Raw genomic sequence first — 13,339 nt, 5'->3', positions numbered from 1 at the left:
CACAGCTTGCCGTGTTTCCGCTGACACCAAGCCATGAGCTCACCAATGAGCCGATGCGTCCACCGGCCTTTTGCGGAAACGTCCCACCTTTCTTGCCATTTTTGCATCGTCAGTTCCCTGGCATCGACTCTTTTCTGCCCATTGTACACTGCCTGCCTTTCGGCAGCGAGCAGGTCAATGGGCGGGATGGCAGTCAGCACCAGTATGGCATCTCCCGAGACCGTGCGGTATGCTGAGGCGACTCTCAGTGCGCTTCGTCTTTGCACCCTTGCCAGGGTGAGTTTTGTCCGTTCTTTTTTGGTGGCGTCGGCCCATATTGGGGCGCCGTACAGTAGGACAGAGTGGACCACCTCGGAGTAGAGCTTCCGTCTTTTATGTTTTGGTCCACCGGTGTTGGGCATCAGCCTGGCAAGGTCTTCTGCTATGGCGGTCGCTTTTGAGGCCGCCTTTTCAACGTGCTCGGTGAACCGCAGCTTGTCGTCGATCTGCACTCCGAGATACCGCAGTGACCTGGAAAACGGCACCACAAAGTTGTCGACTTCAAGTTTGGGTGGCAACAGTTTCCTTCGCCTGGTGAAGAAAACGGCTTCCGTTTTGTGGACTGCGAGCTGCAACCCGTTGCTATCCAGCCATCCCTTAACCCGCTGATGGCTTCTTCTCCGGCGAGACGTAGGGATTCTGTCCTCTTGGCTGTGACGAGGATTGCCACATCGTCAGCGAAGGCCACCAGGCGCACTTCTTCGGGCATGTTCACCTTCAGCAGGCCATCGTACATTGCATTCCACAGGGCTGGCCCAAGAACTGAGCCCTGTGGAACACCCGCCGATACACTTCGCTGGCACTTCTTGCCACTGCATTCATATTCAAGAACTCTCTCGGAGAAGTAGCTCTCAATTATTCTTATGAGGTTTGCTGGGACGTCAATTTCAACTAGGGACCTGAGGGTTTTTTCCCAGTTCGCCGTGTTAAAGGCGTTTTTGACGTCAAGCGTGACCAGCAAAGCGTGCTTGCTAGCCTTCACGCTTCCCTGCCAGGCAAGACGAATCGTTGAGACGACTTGCGCTATCGCATCGATGGTGGAACGCCCAGGCCGGAATCCATACTGGCTGTTCGATAGCCCTTTCTCGTCATTTTCCAGTGAATTCTGGAGGCGCTGCAGGATCAATCTTTCGAGAAGCTTTCCGGCTCCATCCAGCATACAAAGTGGCCTATACGAAGAAGGGCCGCTGGGCGTCGCTTTGCTTTTCGGTATTAGAACAAGTTTTTGCCTCTTCCAGGGTGAAGCAAAGGTTCCCTCGAGCAAGCACGTGTTAAAAACTGCCAGCAACAGTGCAGGATCGGTCTGTGCGATCCTTTTTATGACCGCATTTGGGACACAGTCTGGTCCTGGCGCTTTTGCGGTCTTGATGCGCTCAGCTGCTGCTAGCAGTTCTGCCTCGGAGAATGGTGAGACGGTTTCGTCCATCGTCGTCTGCAAGTGAACTTGCTCTCTTGCAGGGTGGTGTGGGAACAGGCCATTTATAACTGACTCCAGATTAGCTGGAATCTCCAGGTAGGGATCCGCAACTGCCGTCCGGAGCTTCTTCCTCACAATTTTGTATGGCATTCCCCAGGGATCTTCGTTGACCGAAGTGCAGAGCTCAGCCCAGCATCTTGCCTTGCTTTCTTTGATGGCGTTCCGAAGCGCTTTCCTTGTGTCCTGATAAATTTGTTGGTAGTCGTTGTTTCTGGGCTTTCGCTGTGCTCGGCGTCTAGAGAAAAGGCACTCGCGACGGAGGTCAGCAATAGTGTCGGTCCACCAGTAGACTGGCCTTCGCTGGTTTTTTTGGCTTCGTCTTACCATTGAGGCATCGCAGCTTTGTTTCAAGAGTCAACCTAACCTAACCTAACCTAACCTAACCTAACCTAACCTAACCCAACCTAACCTGACCTGACCTAACCTAACCTACCCCAACCTAATATTAGGTACCTAATAATATAATCTTAGATTATGATAATGAAGTATCAAAATCTATGAGCATTTCAAATTTTAAATTAACAATTATTGGATCGAAAAACCTATGTGCCGACAGAAAAAGGTATTTATTATAATTGTCTACTGGAATAAACTGTTTTCGTAAAAAAAATCATAAAAGCTCATGACGGCATCTGCGGCACAATTACCTAACTTTTAATTAACGTCACTTTCTAAATAGGTATTTATAGTATTATTTGAATCTGAAAGTAGGTGCCTAATACATACTTATGTTTTGCCAAAATATTGTTTAAAATCATTAAACCTAATTTTCATAGTGTTTGTATTCTTTTACGATTAATTGGTTACAATAGTATATTGATACGTGAAGACTACTTTTTCCTTAGTGCAAATCGATCATTTGAGTGTTGTAGTTGATTTGTGAATATCATCCATTTCCGATGTGACGAACATCTTTTTAAATGTTGTCAGCGCTTTGTGAAAGCAGTCTATTCAATTGTGCGAATATATATTCCCCTTTTTTAAATAGTATTATTAAATTGTTTAGGTTTTAGCCTAGTATTCTAGCATCTGCGTGCATTGCTTAGTTGATGCGAAAATTATGCCTGGCTAGTTTTATAATAGGCTTATTTTTAAGTGTCAAACTTTTAGACAATACCTATTCATTTTTTATGCCTTTTATAAACTTGACAACGCAATGTATATTGTACCTAAATAATATCAGCTGCCATCATTTTGAAAATATTTAGACATGAAAGAAGTAACAAAAACAAACAATGGATTGATATTGTCGTATAATACAAGTTTACTTCTCTCTAATGTTATATATTATTTTCAAGCTGTATTTACAATATTTACATAGTGATACCGAGAAGAATAGTTAACTCACATGTAGACTGGCAGGTTCTTCACGAGTACCACTTCGATTGATGGATGTGCGACGTCATTACGGGATATGATTATAATTATAGATAATACATATTTTTGATTTAACAGCCTGCTCAGACTAGATTTATTTACACTAAATTATACAGGTTAGAAATACATTGACGGATATTATATCATAGATCACATTGTAGATTACAACAAAGAAGACACGTTATTATTACTGGCCATTGCCGCAACACTTTTAATTTATTCGAAGCAAACACTGATGCGGGTTAATATATTTAGGCGTATCGCTGGGATCAACACCGAAACACTTTATCGGACACGTGATCCGTTTGAGGGTGGTCACACGAATTATTATTAACACGATAATGGGAAAAGAGATTCACTGATTTACAACGTCGAGAAAAGCGCGGTATTTTTCGCGTGGAAGAACACCGCCCGGCTATGCCGAGCACGTGGCCCGTGGCCCGCGGTACTTTTGCTTTCGCCGCACAATCTGCACTGTCTCCTTTATCTGCCATGAACCTATGGGTGGTGAGACAGGAGGGAGGGGCAGAGGGATGAAACAACTTACGGTAAATTTTTGTTTGTCTCCCGGCAAGTTACCATTTCCTAGTAGCTGGGCTTAGGTACTCGCCCTTTTTGCCGCTGTTGAAATGTGCCGTGATGATGTTATTTCGTAAATCAGGGGTGGTGAACCCTAATTCGAAGGCGTTTGATTAGGTTGTGGATTTGTGATTTGAAACTGCGGGCCAGGGGTTTTTTCGTCTGGTGACAATAGATGTGATTGCAACTGATATAATATTGATAGCAATATTTTTAGTAAATCCCGAATATTGCCTTATAGATATTATTGTGTAGGTTTTTAAGTATTTATGTTGTATTTAGAGAATATCTGTGTATAAATGTTTTTGTAAGTTTAGTCATAATTACATTAATTTAATACATTGACACAGAATACGCCATTGAATTAATGTTTTTATAACAATATAAAATCATAAAACTGACAAATTTAATGGGTATGATCATTTTTTTATGATTCCATTTACAAAAAACACACGTCCATTCTCGTATGCGTAGATTATTCGTCAGTCATAGTAAATTGCCTAGTTTTGTTTGCGATGTTAAAACACGTTAAAAATGCAATTGGTATTTTTATTTCAATGTTTACTATCCAAATATCAAATAATTACAATTTGATATTGTTAAATATCAATATTTTTTGGTATGTGTCTACCATAATAGATTTCTTTTATATTGATGAAAGAAAGTCGTATAAGGTAGATAAAACAACCGAAATAGCAAAATCTAAAGACTATTGTGTTTTGTTAATCGAAAGATGTACGGATCGATTCCGTCTTATGCCATTATTTTTTATTCTGTTTGCCGTGTTAATCATGACTGTTAATCGTCATAAAAAAAAAGTTCAATATAATCTCTGTTAAAATATTGTTATTAGTTATGATTTCCTCGCTGAAATAAATACTTTATCGGTTTTCTGTAAGTATAGTATTATTACTATATTATCTCCGCCATAATCAGGTTTCTCATGAAAACAGTTAAATAAACATATCCTTTTTATACACCACTTATGCATAATCTAATTATAACACCATTTTGTTTTCATGTAAAAATGGTATATTTTTCTCTCAACCAGTATGATAGACTTTTGTATGTAATAAATATTTGAAATATAATATTTAAGTGCTTCTTATAACGTCAACTGTTAAATACATTATCTATTAAATTGTCAATATTATATTGTGATTAGTGGCGGCCGGTGGTCTTCAGAATAGCATTTTCTGGTAGTGCGCAATGGTTTACCTTCTATACCCAACATTGGAGCATAGGGCAAGCACAAGTTCACGCCACTTCCCTCGGTTCAACGCCAACTCTTGCGCCTCCCGCCATGTCAGACTTGCAGCACGTAAGTCGCTTTTGTAGCACCGCTGCAGGGTGAGGGAGGGCCGGCCATGGCAACGGAACCCTTGAGGCTGTGCCATAAGGGTACGCAGTGTCACACTCTTTGGCGGCATCAGGAACACTTGTCCTAGCCACGTAAAGGTTGTAAAGCGTCTCTCCATGATTACCTTAATCACCGAAAGCTGCCGTGTCAATAAGCTAAGATAATATCTTAGTGTAAAAAGACCGAAACGTTGAACTTCTCAGATGGTAAATTAAATATATCTTTATTTATTTATTATATTTCTTAAAAAGAGTTTTTAAACAGTTCAAATGATTTAATATGAATAAAGAAAAATAAATGTCACGGTTTACGACTTTACGCTCTGGGCAAACAATGCTTCAGTCAAATAAATAACCGCTGATGTGTTTTTTTTGTTCATTGAATGTATATGAGTGGTTTAGAAATAAATGCGGTAGTTTGTATTTTCGTAAAAGTTTGGCGATTCAATAAATCTTAAAGGTGAAATTGTTAAAAATTAACTCGCCAACATTTTTATAAAACAGAAACTGGCGTTTTTGTTTCTAGAGTCCTAATTTCGTGCGCCGATCTAAAAGTGTGTAAAAAAATCTACACAAACGTCATTACGGGAATATTCGACCACGGTTTAAGAAGTATATAATGACCTCATTGTAATCGTGTGCAAAATGAAAATCTGTTTGGATCGTAATCGCTTTGCGCACGAACGGAGCATTGTTCATAGTTCGCGAAGTGAGTGATACACGTATGACTAACAATGAAAAGTTGAGCGATGTCTTCAAAGATGCAGGCGGTGCGTAGCACTTGGATGGTATTAGAAGAGCCGCCGCTGATTGTGATTTACCGAAGTAGGCAGGAAAATCGATTTCCTGGCTAATCCAAGACATCAAGGAAAATATTTAATAATACCAATGAAAATATCATAAAATTCTTAAATCAATTTTACTATACCATGTGAGGAACATTAAATTTAAAGGTTACATTTCCCAATTTTTTTTATTACTTAACTTTCAATAAACGATCAAATTTTTAAACAGTGTGAATTCAAAAATACCTCCATACTATTTCTAATAGATACTTATTTTTATATACTGATTGAAATATTGCTTACCATTTAAGGGGTCATCAATATATGATTTGACATTGTAAGTGCGGGAAGGTGGGCTGATATAATATGACGATTGTGATGTCACAGAACTATGAAAACTTAACACTTTGTTCTGAAAGTAAAATATTCCAAGATGGCCATTATACTGAAATTGACAATTTTTAATTAAAAAAATGTGATTTAATTTAATTGACAGGGTGGTAATATATATTGTGATAAAATAAAACAGTGGGGATCACCCAAAAACTCATGACATCATTTATGGATGACGCCTAATACAATAGTAGCCAAATAAAATATCATTAGCTTTGTGGCATTTTAATATTTTTTATTAGTCAAAATAAGATCTAATTAATTATTTTTCTACATTATTTATAGTCCTCTAAAAATAATTTTGTAATTATTTGAATAACTAATTATTATTTAATCTTTGATAAGTTAAGGATTGGCTTTAAGATAAATAACTGTAAATGTCTTGCCATGTCGTTTATAGGTATAGCTTGGAAACGTTTGATAGATGGCTAAGTGCAAAAGGAAATATTGTCTGATGAATGGGCTACCGTATCTATCGTATCCCTAAATCGATGTTTCGAGCTCGTTGCACTTTGCAGGGTTCGTTCTCGAGGTAGATGAGAAACTGTAAAAGCCTTCAGCAATAAGTAAAAAGAAACTGTAGATATATCAAAACATTCATTCCTATCATTAATAAATTTAAATTTCTATATGAGGAAGTGCAATTATGGTCATAGACACATATTTGCTTATTGCATGCGCTATTTAGAGCAAAAATCTAATATTATATGATTCAGTAAATATAACAACCGTGAGAGAAGTAATGAATGCCTGATCGCCTGTCAAAAATTACATGACACAGAGCTAGGACCCAATAAGTGGTTGGCCACCGGCAATCGCAAAAAGTCTGTTGATATAACCAGTAAGGGTATTTATATTTTACAATAAATACAGACGTTTACGGACCAAAATTATCAAAACAAGACAACATACATTTTATTCTGTGTCTGTACAATGTATGTAATATTATTTTTATGTGAAAATTTTTATTACTTCTTCTGTCATAATGTTTCATTTATTAAAACTACTTATCATTAGAATAAAAATAGGAAAGTATTTTAAATATCTGTTTGTATATATTAAAATTAAATTTACATGTGAATGAATGAATACTTTTGATTGGTATGTTTTATTAAATATTTTATACCAAATAAATGATAATAATGCATTATAGGTAATTAATTAGGTATACATAGATCGATTCTTCCACTATAAATGACAGATAAGTACTTTGACAATATAAAATTTTAAAGATGGATATTTTGAAATTCTGTTTTGTAGTAACGTGCCTTTATTAGATTTATTGTGGAAAAGGCAAATTTTTTATATTATAATAAAATACATTATAGGTATTATGAGTCTCCATGAAAATAACATGTTTTTATAATTACCATTATAATTTAATTACATACTACAAGTAATGAAACTAATGATTAAATAAAATTACTTTTTGATCTGAAATATTTTGTAATGTCAATGTTTTGAAATGTATTACTTATATATTATATAATATTTTAATTGTCATACCAGAAGTCATTTTGATATATCAATTAATTTATACCGCCATTATACATTGAAATTTTTTCTTCATTCAAAGCCATTAGTATCTTTATTCATGTTTACTGACATATTATCTCCTATAATTATATTATTATTCTAAGAGATTTTGGAAAATACGTCAACTTTTTCATTTAAATACCACTTTGTTGATTATTAAAGGAATTCACTTCAATTTTTGGAGTCCCGAATCTACTTCCATTTGAATCGGGCACAATATGATAAAACTCGACACAATCACAGATACTATCGTTTTTAAATCGCGTTTTATATCCGTCACCATACATTTTCGCATCTTGCTGTCCGTGTACCTCAAATTGATTATAATGTCGTTTAATACTTTCTATATAATCAATATTGCAAAATATCTAAATTAATATTCCACAAAATTATTCAAATCTGTAAGTAGCACATTGGCGTATTCTTGAGTTTTAACACAAAATAAATACTTATTTCCTCACTAATTATTACGAAAATATAATCTAAAACCATGTCACTGCTTTTTATCTGACAAACTAATAGACTGATGATTGTCATTTGTTTTCTTTTGCGAACGTTTTCATTTGACATGTCAGAATTCAAATTTAGAATTTGCAGAATTAATCGAAAAAATGTGGCATTTCTATTAGCAGCCATAAATAATCAATTTCAATCAAGACATTTTTATTGTAGGATGAGTTTTCTATTAATTAATAACAATTTTTTTTTAACTACTTCTGTTAACGCACTATTTTTTTTATTGAATAATTTACCTAGGCTACTAAATTCCATAGATATAGTCATATTAAGTTGCCATTGCAAACAATGAAAGAAATGAAGAAAAGAACGAATTGTTATAGTTAACAAAATGTGTGATATTGTATGATATCTACCTATTTTTATTATCCTTATCATCATCAATCTTGACCTATCCACTGCTGGATGAAGGCCTCCTTAGCCTTATTCTACTCCTTACTTACACATGAATTATTATATTTATCAAAATCAGTGATATTATACTATCTACCTATCTATATTTATAATGCCATTATTATCACGAGCCGAATTAAATCCACTGCTGGATGAAGGCCTCTCTACGTTGATTGTATTCTTGACAGTATTGAATTTCATAATCATCATCATCAATCCACTGCTGGATGAAGGGTTCCGAAACGTGATTCTACTACTATCGGTTTAACGAATTTGTGTATTATACCTATTTCTATCATCCTTATCATCATCGACCTGAACTAATCCACTGCTGGATAAAGGCCTCCCATGCCTGATTCTACTCCTTAAAGTCATTTGAATTGCTGTATTTATCAAAATCGGTGATATTATATCTTTTATTTTGTTAACTGTCAATTCATGGTGGAACTGCATTGTATTGTTGTTTTTATTTAATAAAACGCAATTTTTTTATAGTACTTATTCCACTTTAATTAATATATTAGGACCGGTTTCGTCTGCCTCAGTGGGACATTTTCAACTGAATACATTTTTTTTTTAAAACAATATTTATCAAACAAAATTCAAAGCGATAGAAATAATATAACAATAGGTACATAATAATTATCCGTCCAATAATACCTTCCCAATAACAGACTAATTTAAAACTAATGAGGTTGGACATTAATATTTCATACAACGTCAGGGGCATTAACGGCCCACGTGCTCGTCGTAGGTCAAAATTGAGTTTTTATTGTATTTTCAAACCATGATCCTGGACACTCCTTAAACGTTGTAGATAATCTATTTATATAATTTTGAAGCCTTATTATCCTTTATAGTTATTTTAAGTATTATATTATTTTAAGTAGGAAGTAAAATGATATTGACGCGCGTGTTTGAACATGTACCGTTTAAAAAAAATAAAAAAAAATTCTGTTAAGTACATGTTCAAACACGCGCGTTAACATAATTTTACTCTCTACTTTAATTATAGTTTGTCAATTTATGGCTACGGCCGTATGTTGTAGCTTAACCACTGGGGAATGACAAAAGAAATGGCGTATTTCAAAAAAACACTACCTTATTCTTAGGTCAATAATTATTATAAAGCAATCATTATTCATTAAATGATTATCACACTTGAATGGTCAAAGACATAGCTTATAATAAATATCTTTAGAATTATCTTCAAATGTGTTAATCTTGCCGATTTTTTGAATAATAAAATGCCTAATTCTTGTCAAATTTGGGATCACAGAGATTATCAATATAATTTTTTATCGTGAATATTTTACAAAAATTATCTCGTAATAAATTATACTAATGGTTTTATAAATGCGTTTAAAAATTAATAAACGTAAAAAATCTTAATACCACTGCACAGTTATGTACCGAAATATGACTATATTCTAAAACATTAGAGCGAGAGGTTTAAAAGAATACTATTTTATGTAACAAAAATACTTTATGCAGTCATCAAATGTTTAAAATAAATATGAAGGATATTAAGGCTTCAAAATTATATAAATAGATTATCTACAACGTTTAAGGAGTGTCCAGGATCGGGGTTTGAAAATACAATAAAAACTCAATTTTGACCTTCGACGAGCATGTCCCCCCTTAAACAAATATAATATATAACAAAGATAATTATTATGTACCTATTGTTATATTATTTCTATCACTTTGAATTTTGTTTGATAAATATTGTTTAAAAAAAAAAATGTATTCAGTTGAAAATGTCCCACTGAGGCGGACGAAACCGGTCCTAATATATTAATTAAAATGGAATAAGTACTATAAAAAATGCGTTTTATTAAATAAAAACAACGATATTATATCTATTTATATTGCCATTACCATCATGAGCCTGAATCAATCCACTGGTGGATGAAGGCCTTTCTAAGTTGTTTGTATTTCTGTCGATCATATGAATTGCTATATTTATCAAAATTGCTGATATTATATTTATCCATTCATAATATCGTCATTATCATCATCAACCAAGTTGAATCCACTGCTGGATGAAGGTTATTCCAACCTAATTCTACACTTCTTAGTCATATAAACTGCTACATTTTTTTTAAATTTGTGGTTTTATATACCTACCTATTTATATCGTCATTATTGTCATCAACCTGTATCAATCCACTGCAGGATGAAGGCCTCTTAAAGCTGATTCCACATTTTTAGGTTTTATAAATTCCTATTATTATCAAAATTGGTCTATTCCTCTCAGATATAATATGTATTGCTTTCTTATTTATCAACATTTGTCTCGATATAAATGTCCCGCACAGGGAAACTATATTGGTTAAGGTTAATTTTGAATTAAAAATTTGATTTTTAAATATTATTCTATGGCTGCAAGCATTTATTTTTTATAGACAATGAAACAAAACAATGTTTAAATTTGCTTTTAATGCTACTAACCTTTTTTTATTATGTAAATGGTACCCGAAAGAAATTAATATTTGGATATAATGGACCGCTTTTTATGATAATCACATAATATTGCTGTATATTCGAATGAATGAGATGTATAATTATTTATCATATTTAAATGCACATACCTACACATATATTGAATTAAAATTAAAATGTCATTGGTAGCAATCGGCGATTGCCAGCTGTTCTGCTAGGCCTAGCAGCCTGAAGTGGTGTCAGACGATATTGTGAAGACCAGACTCCAGAATAGACTACGCATATGACTCCAAATTTGTATTGGCAAGGACGAGATGCAAATCGTAAAACTGACAAATCAGCGAAATGTCAAACTGTCTGACGTGAATGAAAATCCATCCCGAAGGGAAAACTATGGCGCCGTCTATGCACACTTTACAATTATATTGAAATCCAACACCATGTCACTATGACGAAAAGCTGTCTGCAAGACCTAGCGAGACAGACTGGCGAGAGCCAGCTGGCTCAGCTAGTCTCCTATATATTATTATCCTAAGAGATTTTGGAAAATACGTCAACTTTTTTATTTAAATAACATTTTGTTGATTATTAAAGGAATTCACTTCAATTTTTGGAGTCCTGAATCTTCTTCCATTTGAATCCGGCACAATCTGATAAAACTCGACACAATCATAGATAATATCGTTTTTAAATAAAAAAAAAAAAAAAAAAAATATCCGTCACCACACATTTTCGCATCTTGCTGTCCGTCTACCTCAAATTGATTATATTGTCGCTTAATACTTTCTATATAACCGATATTTCAGAAATCTGAATTAATATTCCACAAAACTATTCAAATCTGTAAGCAGCACATTGGCGTGCTATGCATTTTCAAGAGAAATAAATGCATATTTTCTCACGAATTATTACGAAAATATAATCCGAAACCACTTCACTGCCACTTATCTGTCAAACTGAAAAAATAGATGATTGATTTTCAATTGTTTTTTTTTTGTGATATAAACAAGTTCATTTGACGTGTCAGAATTCAAATTTAGAATTTGCAGGAATAATTGAAAAAATGTGACATTTCTATTAGCACCCATAAATAATCGATTTCAATCAAGACATTTATTATAAGACGAAGATAATTTTAATACTTCTATCAACAAATTGAATAATATCAGACTTAATAAATAAGAAACTACATTATATAGGCACATATTACGCTCTTCTCAATATTATAGTAAGTCAACGGTGATCTGACAATAGTATCTATCTGCAGTTTTGGCGAATTTTTGGTTATTGGTGTATTTTGTACAAAATGACGACGGATCGAATGGAAATATTATTGTTCTACGAAAAAAATCCTAAAATGCTCAAATTTGACGTGGAAAATGGTGTCCATCTGCATTGAAGTGTCTAGAAACTAAAACTAAATAGAAATATTATCTATCTGCTTGATTTATTTTATTATGACATTACAATTTCCATACATCTTTAAATGACTGTTTTAGTACTAATATTAAATCATTTCACTTGAAAAATAGAAATAACACTGGTACCGACAAAAACAGTTTTTTGAACCCTCTGAAAAATTGGCTATAAATGTCTGATAGATACTATTGTCAGATCAACCTCGAAGTATCACATACTTCCATATATAATAGATAGGTAGTTATCGTGATTCAGTAATAATTGTATTATTTTTACATTTAGGTAGTTAAATGAAATTGATGTGACGTTTAATACATGTAGGTAATTAAAAATGAATGATGTTTATAAATTTTATGATAATAATTATTGTATATAAAATTACAGTAACCTTTCTTCTTCTTTTATATCATTAGTAACTATTAATACCTACTCAATAAAAATAACATTCTAATAATGCTTCTTATTATGCATGTTGTTTGTTTTTGTATCATTCATCACTTATAAGTGAAATATAATATACTTATAGTGAAATATAGTTAATTATGACATTTTTATTACACAATTAGGTACAATAATATGTAAGTAGATACCTGCTATTTTTTCCACTTTTGTACATGATAAAAATAATACTTTTTTTATTTCCCCACCCAGATAATTTGTTAAATAATAAATTTAGCATGTTGGAATGTATTCATTAGTATATTAAGTACTTTAAAGAATTTTAAAATAAAATACCATTTTTGTTCCTAAGCAAAGCAAATGGACACACCGCTTCAGGGTGGTAATTACGAGTATCTTAAAAGACATTATGAGAAATAGTTTTTACATTTTTTCAATCTAATGGGATCTTCCCCCATTGAATAAATACAACGTATTATAACGCAATAATCTAAATGTATGAAAAATTAGACTATCCTGTAGTGGCGATGGGTGGAGGTAGGGTTGATCCACCATTGATAGTACAGACTAAACTTTGTCAGTTATACGTATTTGTTTACATTGAACTAAGACTACAATTTAC

This window comes from Rhyacophila brunnea, unplaced genomic scaffold (assembly GCF_057557595.1).
Source record: "Rhyacophila brunnea isolate RB1 unplaced genomic scaffold, BYU_Rbru_1.0 scaffold_6, whole genome shotgun sequence".
Classification (NCBI taxonomy): Eukaryota; Metazoa; Arthropoda; class Insecta; order Trichoptera; family Rhyacophilidae; genus Rhyacophila; species Rhyacophila brunnea.
The sequence above is the reverse complement of the archived record's forward strand: the minus strand, read 5'-3'. Positions refer to the sequence as shown.